Here is an 11,521-nt window from a genome sequence, read left to right on the forward strand (position 1 = left end):
AACAAAGTCTTCTCATGGTAAGCTTGAGTAAACAATTACGTTTTCAGCCTAGACTTAAACACTGAGACTGTGTCTGAGTCCCGAACACTAATTGGAAGGCTATTCCTTAATTGTGGGGCTTTGTAAGAGAAAGCTCTTCCCCCTTCGCTATGCGAGGTACCGACAAATAGCCTGCACCTTTTGATCTAAGTAGGCATGGCGGATCATAGAAAACCAAAAGGTTGATCAGGTACTGTGGCGTAAGACCGTTTAGTGCTTTATAGGTCAATAGTAGTATGTTATAATCAATGCAAGATTTTACTGGAAGCCGATGCAGTGTAGATAAGATAGGGGTGATATGGTCATATCTTCTGGTTCTAGTAAGGACTCTAGCAGCTGCATTCTGGACTAACTAGAGCTTGTTTATGCTCCTACTGGAACAGCCTGACAATAAGGCATTACAATAATCTAATCTAGATGTGACGAAAGCACGGACTAATATTTCTGCATCATGTAGTGACATTGTATTTCTTAGTTTAGCGATATTTCTGAGATGAAAGAAGGCTATCTTAGTAATTGTTCAAGTTCAAGTGGTTTTATTGTCATTTCAGCCATATACAGTTGGTACAGTACACAGTGAAACGAAACAACGTTCCTCTAGGACCATCGTGCTACACAAAACAATACACTAAACCACATGAGACACAGAGCTAATAAGATCCACAAACATTCTACATAAAGTCCACGTGCCGACGTGTGCTAACAACACAGGACAGTACAGTAACTACTAAAACAGGACAATAGACACAGTAAGTGACAGTGTAGCGCCGAACAGTACACAGTTTTAGTGTGGAAGTGTCTGATATACAGGTGGTGCAAAACATAGGTGCCAAGGAGTAACAATATAATTAAAAACTGGTATAAATGTAAACATAACATGCTAAGACTGAGTATTCAGCAAATTAGCTTATACCAAATACGAACATAGCAGTTATAGTGGTAGCAGTCAGGTAAAGTGTTTATAAAGTGTATTACAAAGTGTAATATTATCTACATGAGGGTCAAATGAAAGACTGGAATCACTAATCACTCCAAGGTCTTTTACTGCTGCACATGATGAAATGGAAAGTCCATCCAGAGTTACTATGTGATCAGAAAGCTTACTTCTAGCTGCATGTGGTCCTAGTACAAATACTTCTGTTTTGTCAGAATTAAGTAATAGGAAGTTAATAAGCATCCACCATCTAATGTCCTTTATACATTCCTCAACTTTATTAAGTTGCTGTCTGTCAACTGGCATTGCTGAAACATACAGCGGTGTATCAACAGCATAACACTGGAAGCTAATTCCATGTTTATGAATAATTTGACCTAGAGGTAGCATATATAAAGTAAAAAGCAGTGGGCCTAAAACAGAACCTTGTGGAACTCCAAATTTAACCTTGGTACGCGTGGAGAAGTCGCCATTTACATCTACGAACTGATAACAAGCGATCAAATAAGACCTGAGCCAGGAGAGGGCCGTTCCCTCTCTTAATGCCAACAACATTTTCTAGTCTATCAAGGAGAATAGTTTGACCAATAGTATCAAAAGCTGCACTAAACTGTAACCTGTAACTGTAACTGCCATAGTGTTCTATATTACATTTTCTCTCTGTTCTACTTAGCCAACAGGAAGGAGGCTGAGGCCCGGAAAACACATGGGGGTCCACCACCACCTTCACTTGTGCACGCTGAGGAGCTGTCATTGTCCCTTAATCAAGGGCGACCCATAGTTGATGGTATTCCTGGGGGAACTTCGTCAGTAAGCGACCTCCCATGACACAAGTGGCTTGGTAAAATGTTTCCAGTGCTTTAAGTCATTTATCCTTTAACACTCCATCAACACTGTCACCATTTTAAAAATGTGTTTCACAATAATTATTGCTGTGAGGTCACATGGCCTCTCTGGGCTGACCCTGACCCCATGCAGGCATTGAAACCTGGCCTTCAGGATTCCAATGGTCATCTCTACCTTGGCCCGTGTCCTTCTATAACCAAGGTTAAATCGAGCCTGTGGGCCAGGCTCAGGTTCAGGGTAGGGGGTCATCATATAGGGCAGACAGGGGTACCCTCTGTCCCCCAACAAGTAACCATTGTAGTTTCCTGTAATGCCGGTTAGTTGGTTATCACCTATGATTTTTAAATGCATTGTTTAAGGCAATGCATACCCTGTTCAAATTTATCACACAACGACATATTCCCGAAATATTCTGGCATCGTGTACAGACCCTGGCCATTTCACCTCAACGTTGGTGATGATACATGACATCACATCTTACGTAGTTATTGGAGACCAGTAGAGAGAGGCATTTAATTGCTTAAGCTTTAGATTTCACTACCAACATTATATACTGTTTTACCAATATACAGTTTCCTGTACATTGATGCTATGGAATGATTACCTATGAACATAGTCTCCTTCATTGACAGAAGGCACTTTAATAGGGATGTGGGTTCCATCAATGCATCCAATGACATGTGGGAAACTTGAGATTGAAAGATAAAATTTAAAGTTGTTATGGCCGTGTGTATGGATAGATGAAGTATGTGCTATATGCAGATAAAATGGTCTCATAGAATATCATAGAACAGACAAACTCGCCACTGTCGAATTCCTCTTTGATGAGTCTCAGATGTTTATAGCCTATGAACTGCACAGTTGCTTTTCCCACATGCTCTGCATCACCCATGCTATACAGAAAATTCCCCATGGCAAAAAAAAAATGAAGGGCAATAAATAAAATGTGCTCCGTGTTCAGCTCTGATGCACGATGTGTAGCACTGGATATGTAGGGTTTCAATAAATGAATGATTGATGTGAAAAACGATAATGCACATGCAAATATTCTTCTGGATATGAAAACACATCTATATGTGGTCTTATCACCCTCTCACGACGAAAAAGACCTTGTATAATCTGTGCTTCCACGATCTTCTTCAAAAGGGCACACCATGCTCCGTCAACTCTCTGAAACAGAGTAACCCTGGAACATAATGTACTTGCATACCCTGAAAATTACCTCCATTTTTGGAACTGAAATTTAAGGTTATCCACTTACTCTGAGTAACCTTATCCAGGTATGTCTCATAATCTGCTTTCTGGAATATGCCCTGATGTACTAACAAACAGGCCGACCAGTTTGATATGCATCAAACAGGTCGGCCAAGGAAAACAACACCAGTTGTTGACATTGTGAGAGCTGTGAAGAAAATCCCCAACACAATTGGTGACATCAGCCACAACCTTGAAAGGGCAGGGTTGAAGGCAGGGGTGAAGTATAATCCACCATTCAAAGAAGACTTCAGGTGCAGAAATATAAAGGGCCATACCATAAGATGCAAACCACTCTTCAGCAGTAAGAATCAGAAGGTTAGACTGGAATTGGTATAGAAATACAGAGATGAGCCACAAAAGTTCTAGAACCAAGATGAACCTCTACCAAAGTGATGGAAAAGCCAAAGTTTGGAGAAAGAATTAATCTTTTCATCAAAGTTGACTTGATGACCGAATGAATGAGCTGCTTTCCTGAATAACGATTCATAATAATTGATAATAAGCTGCTTATGGATCTTTTTTCCCCCTGCGTTTAATATTGCTGCAACATTGCACTGTCTCAGCTTTCAAAAAAAAAAAAAAAAACCCCACAAATATCCTTCCATGATCTCATCAGACTTGCACCTATAACCAGTTCTCCTGCTGCAGTTGCATTCACTTTTGTGTTCTGTTCCAATACTTTTATTCACATAAAAATTGGGTGGTCTGATACAAGAGGTGCCATGTTTTAAGTTGTTTAGCACATGTATATGCAAATATCAAGAAATGAAAGCTGAAATTCTGGTTTACTGTCTGATATTCACTTTATAATCTCAAACTCAAATGTCTTCAGTGTATAGAAGAAGAAAAAAGAACTGCACGTGATGTACTTTTGGAGTGGACTGTATTTTGTGTTGTGTTGGGAATATTTTAATTATATTCAAATGCAGTTGTTTCTCACATGTTTTACCCGAAGTCTGGTATCAGTCCCTCTTCCCATTCTGTGCTCTCTTTTACTTCTCATTTTAATCATTTTTGCTTACTTTCTCAGTTTCCTTGAACTTTCAGTGTGGCTGATTTTTTTTGTTTGTTTGTTTGTTTTTAAAAAAGTTGTTTGCTTGTTTGTTTGACAGTATTAGTATAATAGGTTACATATTTAAAGAGTATGAAGTGTCTTTTCTTAGCATTGCTGTTTGTTTTGAATTAATAATTTATTTTAATTATTATTATTCATAACAATTGAGTATTGTATTTTATTGCCATGTTATTGCTCCCACTGAGTATAATTTATATAATTTATTAGAGTTGTCAGTGTAGCTAAATTATTATTTAAAAATGAATTTACATGTGAACTTTAGAAGAAAGTACCAATAGAAAACTGAACCAATAGAAAGTAACAGTAATAAGAACCCAGATCAGCCTCCACCACCAAATTACAAGCCCCAACAAGCCTCAGTTTCACTCATAAAAATAGATAAAATCAACTGTCTTTCAAAAACCAAGACAAAATACATGCTATTGCATCAGACCTGATGGATGGTTTACAATACGGTTGAGTGCAAACTTTGTGGTTCATACACTACACACACGCCGGAAGAAAGCAAAGAAATCCAAAGAAGTGCACTGAAAAACTACTTTAAGCATAAAATACAGAAAAAACACCCTTAATCTCTCAATTAAGCACCTAATTTCAATTTGATTTGCTTTATTGGCATGGTAAACTGTATTTCTGGAGCTCTGTTGTCAATACAGCTTCCAAACATGAAAACAAGATGCAGGTTCAAATGACAAAATCCAGTTCTTGCAGGTTTTAGAATTCCTAAATAGCGATTAAAATGGGAATGTGCATCGCCCTTGCTGTACATGTTTTCCAGTTGAAAGCCTTTTTTATGAACAAATCTCAGTTCTGCATACAGAAATACAAATGACTTTATCCTAGAAGCTTAGGAATTTTGCGTTAGGAGGAGTTTTCTTTGTATCATTTGTTAAGATTTGAGATGAAGCCAAATGGTGGCAAGTGCACAATACAAAGACTTGTTGCCTTTTGATATGACGTCTGGCTGGCATGACCCTTTTGATATTTAACATATAAAAGGACATTTTGTAGTCTGGAGAAGCCATGCGTATGATTGAGCAGCTGAGAGCTTTCTTTTTTGTTTCCAGTTTGGGGAAGTCACAGTCACACAGCCCTGCTGTCACATTTGCGCAACTAGTGAAGCTGTTTGCCTTTCATCTCTAGGGTTGGGGGTTCAATTCCTGCCTCTGCCCTGTGCGCGCGGAGTTTGCATGTTCTCATCGCGCTTCAATGGTTTCCTCCCCCATTCCAACGGTATGTCTTGTAGGCAGATTCACATTTCTAAATTGTCTGTAGTGTTTGAATGTGTGCGATTGTGCCCTGTAATGGGTTGGCACCCTGTCCATGGTCTCCTCTAACTTATGCCCTGAGTTCCCTGGGATAGGCTCCAGGCTCCCTGCGACCCTGTGTAGGATAAGATGTACAGAAAATGCATGGATGGATGAATTTGTTAGCTTAATCACACGTGTTTCAGTCATGATACTTTGAGTTGTGGGCTAACTAGCTGATTTTTTACAAAATCATTAAACGCTTAGAAGTCATTAGAATCAAGCAAACGATGTATAGAATGTCAAATAAAGTTCAAAATCACTCATGTAAATAATCACAATGATAACAAGCTACTTATGTTTGTAGACAAAGCTGGCTGAGTGTTTATTGCCACTTTTATTTGAGCTGAGTCTTCAGAAAATATGATGACATTTCCAGTAAGGGAACAGGATTTTGTGATTGAAATAACTCTTTAGATGACTGACTTCAAAATCAGTGCACTGATTACCGGACTAAAGAGCTGATTGGGATGCACCCTGTGATGGTTGCGTGTTTTGGTTCTCGGTGGCTATGTTTGTCTTGAGTTCTGGGAACTATAGTTTGACACTGATTCCTGTAGTGTCATGAAAGTGGTTAATAATTTACACATTTATTGGTTGGTTATGTTCCAGTACACTGCACAGAAAATTGTCTGCATTTTGTTAACGATTATGAATAGTGAGTGAGTTCGCCAAGGAAAGCACTGATAAGTGCGTAAAGAGAAAAAGAAACAATAATTCAGCATCACTCTCTCCTAAGCCTTTCTCTAGTGTCCCCATTCCCATTACTGACTACCAGGGTTTGAGATGGTCAAAAACATTTTTGTCCCAGGACTACGCATTATATACGACCTGCCAAAGTAGCATCACAAGTTCAAACTAGTGAAGGTTGTCAAGACAGAAAGTGTGCAAAGTGTATCTACTTGGTTCTGTGAAGCAGATCAGCTCTTTCTATTTGAAGCGACCTGTTAAATCTAACACACTCTCAGAGGTCATCAATGTTCCAGAGAACCCAATACAAAATACATCAAAAGGTCAGTTATAAGTGGAGTGAACCAAAGCTTGGTGAGATTTCTCAGTTTTCCATCAGGCAACTTTTGTGGCTTCGAGAGGTAACAAATTTCAGATGTCTGAAAATCAAAATCAGCATCATGAGCGTTAGATGTTCAATTACTTCCCACTAGTTAGCTCTACCTGTCTGAGGCAGAAGGATAATGACATCCAGGTAAGCATTCAACCCTGATATTTAATATTAAAATGAAATTTAAACAAGTCACATTGTAACTGGTCTAGAAGAGAGGAAAACATATTTCTTTGATGTACACCATAAGGGAACATCTGTTACAGCTGGATTTTTATCTGTGTTTCATGTTCCCGTTCCTCTGTGACATTCTAAAAACATTAATAAAAGTAAACATTTTTGTTGTGATCTTTATAAATGTCTACTAAACCACCCCAAGATAAACATCCTCCACCTCCCACAGATCTGGCTTTGTGCTGAGGGACATGAATGCACATGTTCACCAGTCTTATTTTACATTTTGTTGGTATATCATTGCCTGAGCAAATTCTCATCACAGTAGAATTATAAACACCCAAGAACTGTGTGAATTCTGTACATTTATTAATATATTCACATTTACAGTAAAAAAGCACACAATACAACAGAACTCGCAATACAACAGAATACACAATATACAAAAGTACACAAAACTGCAACACCAAAATCTATTCAGTGTTCTGCTCCACCATGTATTATTATTAGTAGTATTAGTATTAGTATTAAAAAAAATTAAATCACATATTACAGTGAGTTCTGTGAAAAAGCACTGTACAAGTATTTTTGTTGTCAAAGGTACAACAGTTGTTCTTAAAGATTATATACCATTAATTATAATACTATATATTTGTGTTTATATAAGTAACGGTATAAACAACATGTTCTCGAGTATATTACAGCAATGTTTGTACGGTATGTTCCCTTTTTCATTCTGAGAAGGTAAATAATTGTAAAAAAGCTACGGGTAAAAATCACCACAGATGTTTAAAAACAGATCCCACAAAATCTCAAAATCAGAAAAGGAGTCAGTTCACACCAGTCCATTAGCAATTGAAAAGCATCACACAGTGATAAGTAAGAGATAAATATTTCACTGAAACTAGAAATGAAGCGTTAGAAAAAGAAAGAAAGAAAAGAATCTGCTACATATATGGGATTATATTTTCCCCTTAACTGTACAATTTCCCCCTTTTTCCTTAATTTCCTTAATCCTGTCCCTCTGCCATGACAGAGACTGACATAAAGAAAGCTTATCTTTCTGAGCTTGGGACAGTGTCACAACTACTGTATGTATTGGGATTATATTATTTCAGTTTCTGTGATCATTTTGTGAGTGAATATTGATGAAATTGACATATTAGAGTTTTTATTTCTTATAAACAAAACAGCAACAATGAGGCCTAAGGCAAGACAAATCATGAACAATACAGCCAAGGCAACTTCAGGTGAACGATCGTTAGATGGAACATTTTTTTCTGGGTTCTCAAGTTTCTCTGTGAAAAGACAAAAATCATTGTGTTATTTAAAATCCACATCACATCTCTTGCAGCAAATAAATTATGTCCTTTGAACTCAGTGAAAGCAAAGTACCTTTATGAGCGTGAGAACTGGTTGTAGAAACAGGACCTGGTGTGGTGAGATTAGCAGCACGCGGCACCGTCAGAAAATAAAATGAAATGAAATTTAACAATGTGCTCTGCAGTCATACACAAGAGGTATATATCTTATAAAACAACAAAAGAAAAGTACCTATGGTCACGCTGAATTTTGTTTCACCAATTCCTTCTATCATTTGTACCCAAAATGTAAATGTTCCACTGTGACTCGCTGATGCACTTTCATTTATGCAATGAAATATATGACTGTTGCCACTAGTAAAGTTACGCATTTTACTGCAGTTGATTTTATCTTCTCCATGCTTCCAAAAATATCTGCATGTTTCACATTTTTTACATGTAACATTGCAGGTTAGATGTACTGGTTCTCCCTCAGTGGTAGCTTGATTTGCACAGTTTGTTGGTAATTCTGTAGAAAAAATAAAATAAAATAAAATAAAGGTTAATAAAGTGTAATAGCATCACACACACACACACACACACACACACACACACACACACACACACACACACACACATACACACAATGGACAGATGTCACTCTTCATCCACCTTTGGTGTTTGAGCATGTGGCTCAGTAGTGAAACTTTCATCTGAATAAGAATAAATTTTACTTACGAGCATAGACTGTGATAAGCAGGACTTGAATCAGGACACAGTGAATAAGACATGTTCCAGCCATGACCTCTTTCCTAGAACAACATCATATATTTCCTATCACATTACAGACCAGTTCGTGACAGTGTGTTCATACCCATTATGTCATGCATGACTATTGTTATTACTGCACTGTCCGGAGCTCGGGTAAGCTTTCATACTGGACTTTATATAAGACATTAGTTACATTTTAACTATGCATCTAACTTCAAGATAAGATACTTAAGCCAACTTCCTTGACAAAACAGCTGTGTGCAGCCTCGTGATGCGTTAATAACCAGAGGTTAAGCTGCAATCGGAATTTGGGTTTTAAGAATTAATTACATTACAGTTCCATATCACTTCGCCAAGTGAAATGAAAGAACAGAAGTGTACTGTCCACCGCAGCGCACACATTTAACAACAAACAAAACGACAGAAAATGTAGATTTTTCAGAAATATGTAAGAAGTAATTTAAGACGGGCCACTGAATTATTATTAGTAGTAGTAGGTCTATCAATATTTATTTGGTCCATGTTTATATTATCAGCAGGAAACAAGCAAAAAACAAAACAAAACAAAAATCCTGTGAACTCTCTCTCTCACTCTTGTTCTCACTCTCTCATTCTCTCTCTCTCTCGTTCTCTCTTTTTCTCTCTCTCGCTCTCCATTATGTCTCGTACTCTCTCTCTCTCTGTCTCTCTCTCTCTCTCGTTCTCTCCCTCTCTCTCTCTCTGTCTCTCTCTCTCTCTCTCTCATTCTGTCGTTCTCTCTTTCTCTCTCTCTCTGTCACTCTCTCTCTCTCTCTCTCTCTCTCTCTCTGTCTCTCTCATAGAACTTCTTTAAGTTATCCTCATTCTGCATTTTAGGAAATACACCAAGATAATGTGCAATAATCATCATTGCAAAAAATAAAACAAACAAACAAATAGTAGTAGTAGTAGTAGTAATAATAATAATAATAATAATAATAATAATAATAATAAATATACTTTCAGATAGTATCTTTAAATACAGTATCATTTTGGAGCACACTGACTTCTGCATATATCATTCAGCTTGATCTAACTCTAAGCTTTCCTTTAGAAATACACCAGTTCCGCCTGAGCATTATGGGAAAAAATCACACTGAACTATAACCTATCAACTCAGCTTATAAAGAAATCGTGCAGATACTTACGGTTTGTGAGTGTTGCTGCTACTTTGAGAGAGTACTCAGCAATGACTTGTCCTCCTCCAGAGCTCTGGTCCTCTATATGGCTCCTCCCAAACTTTCACTTTCAACACCAAGCCTGTTTTAGCACAGGAACAGGGTGGAGTGAGGGGATTAACATGTACAGCACATGGGGATGTTTTTTTTCTTATAAATTAAGAGACAAAGCAAAAAACAACCCTGTTCTCAAACAGTTTGTCTATGCACAGACTCCTCACACCTACCTGCCTCTACATCTGTACCTCACTGCATCCACCTTATAAAATTACAGGAAACAAATAGGTGAAAACCACATAATTATGAGCATGATGATGGCAAGAGCGTAGGTTTGATTTTGACATTGCTGGGGATATGTAAACAGTCCGCAGACAGAACAACATGTGTTTATTCAAAATTTTCATTTCAAACACACTTAGATGAACCATACAGTACATCAGCCTAACATCTGTCACAATACTGAATCTCACTACTAACATATCACCATGTCATTGTTCGACCTCACCTGTGACCCCGCCTCTCCACCTGCCTCACTTCTTACTCTGTCTGAGACACTACCTGGCAGGACTGCTTCTGTCACCTGACCCGACAAAATAACACATTGATGCATGCCACATGAACATTGAGGGAAAACATTTATGGCTCAGTTCAGTATTATTATTATCATTGTTGTTGAGTATACACATTAGAAATTAAGAAAATATTATTTTAAATGATTTACACTTTGACTTGCTGTAAAGTAGCTCCTAATGTCCGCTTGTGTGTGTGTGTGTGTGTGTGTGTGTGTGTGTGTGTGTGTGTGAAAGTCAATTCAAAGTATACACACACACAAACTAACATTTAGGCTTGCCCAGGACCTAGCGTCCCTATTAAATTCGATGCCCCTGGATGATGGAATCAGCTTTAGAGGAAAGGAAAGCAAGAGAAAAGGGAACCAATGAGAAATAAGAAGAGAGTCTCATGGAAACTGGAACAATTATTCTGTTTAAAGAAGTGAAAACAGAACAAAATGGTTAAACCTTTTAGCACTAGAAAACACTAATACAGTAAGATCCTAAACCTTTAAGACCTTCTGAATGCTCTCTATAGGAGCTATTGCATATGGAAAATGACCAAACGTCACCCTGTCCCTCATTTAATCACTCACGCATTCATTCACTGCTTTAATCTCATATTCACTTACTCATCCACACATTCTCTGTTGCTCATTCCTTCCTTCCTTCCTTCCCTCCCTCCAAAGATGTCCACAAGAGGGAGTGAGTGTGCCTTTCCATTATTATCGGTAGTTAACTCATTAAAAGGCCCAGTTTATTGTTCCATTATTGATCTTAATGCATATAATTTTAATAAAAATTATTCAATAACTACATTGAAGCTAACAGGAATTGTGTGTAGTAATTATAGTCAAGAAGTCTAGCACCCTGACTCCTGAGTTAAAGTGAAAGTCTCTGTGGAAAGTTTTACTTCTGTCACTGAAAGCATATACTATTAGAAGTACAATTCCTCAGGCTTTATCCACATTGCTTTCTAGCAATTATTTCTAGAATGTAGCTGCTCAAAC

At 37.7% G+C, this 11,521-nt stretch overlaps 1 long non-coding RNA gene across 2 annotated transcripts; it reads right to left on the reverse strand.

Moving 5' to 3' along the window:
* Positions 1-7,044: 7,044 nt before the first annotated feature.
* LOC108274202 (uncharacterized) lies at positions 7,045-10,206 on the reverse strand. Of its 2 annotated transcripts, XR_006983513.2 has the most exons (6): positions 10,188-10,206; positions 9,931-10,042; positions 8,732-8,805; positions 8,247-8,522; positions 8,088-8,123; positions 7,045-7,990 (listed from the first exon to the last, which is right to left on the reverse strand). It is a non-coding gene; the product is annotated as an uncharacterized LOC108274202 (long non-coding RNA). The 2 variants fall into 2 exon arrangements; XR_008397720.1 differs by lacking the exon at positions 10,188-10,206 and having other exon boundaries at positions 9,931-10,061.
* Positions 10,207-11,521: the final 1,315 nt, after the last annotated feature.

The sequence above is a fragment of the Ictalurus punctatus genome, chromosome 13 (assembly GCF_001660625.3).
Source record: "Ictalurus punctatus breed USDA103 chromosome 13, Coco_2.0, whole genome shotgun sequence".
In the NCBI taxonomy this organism is placed as follows: domain Eukaryota; kingdom Metazoa; phylum Chordata; class Actinopteri; order Siluriformes; family Ictaluridae; genus Ictalurus; species Ictalurus punctatus.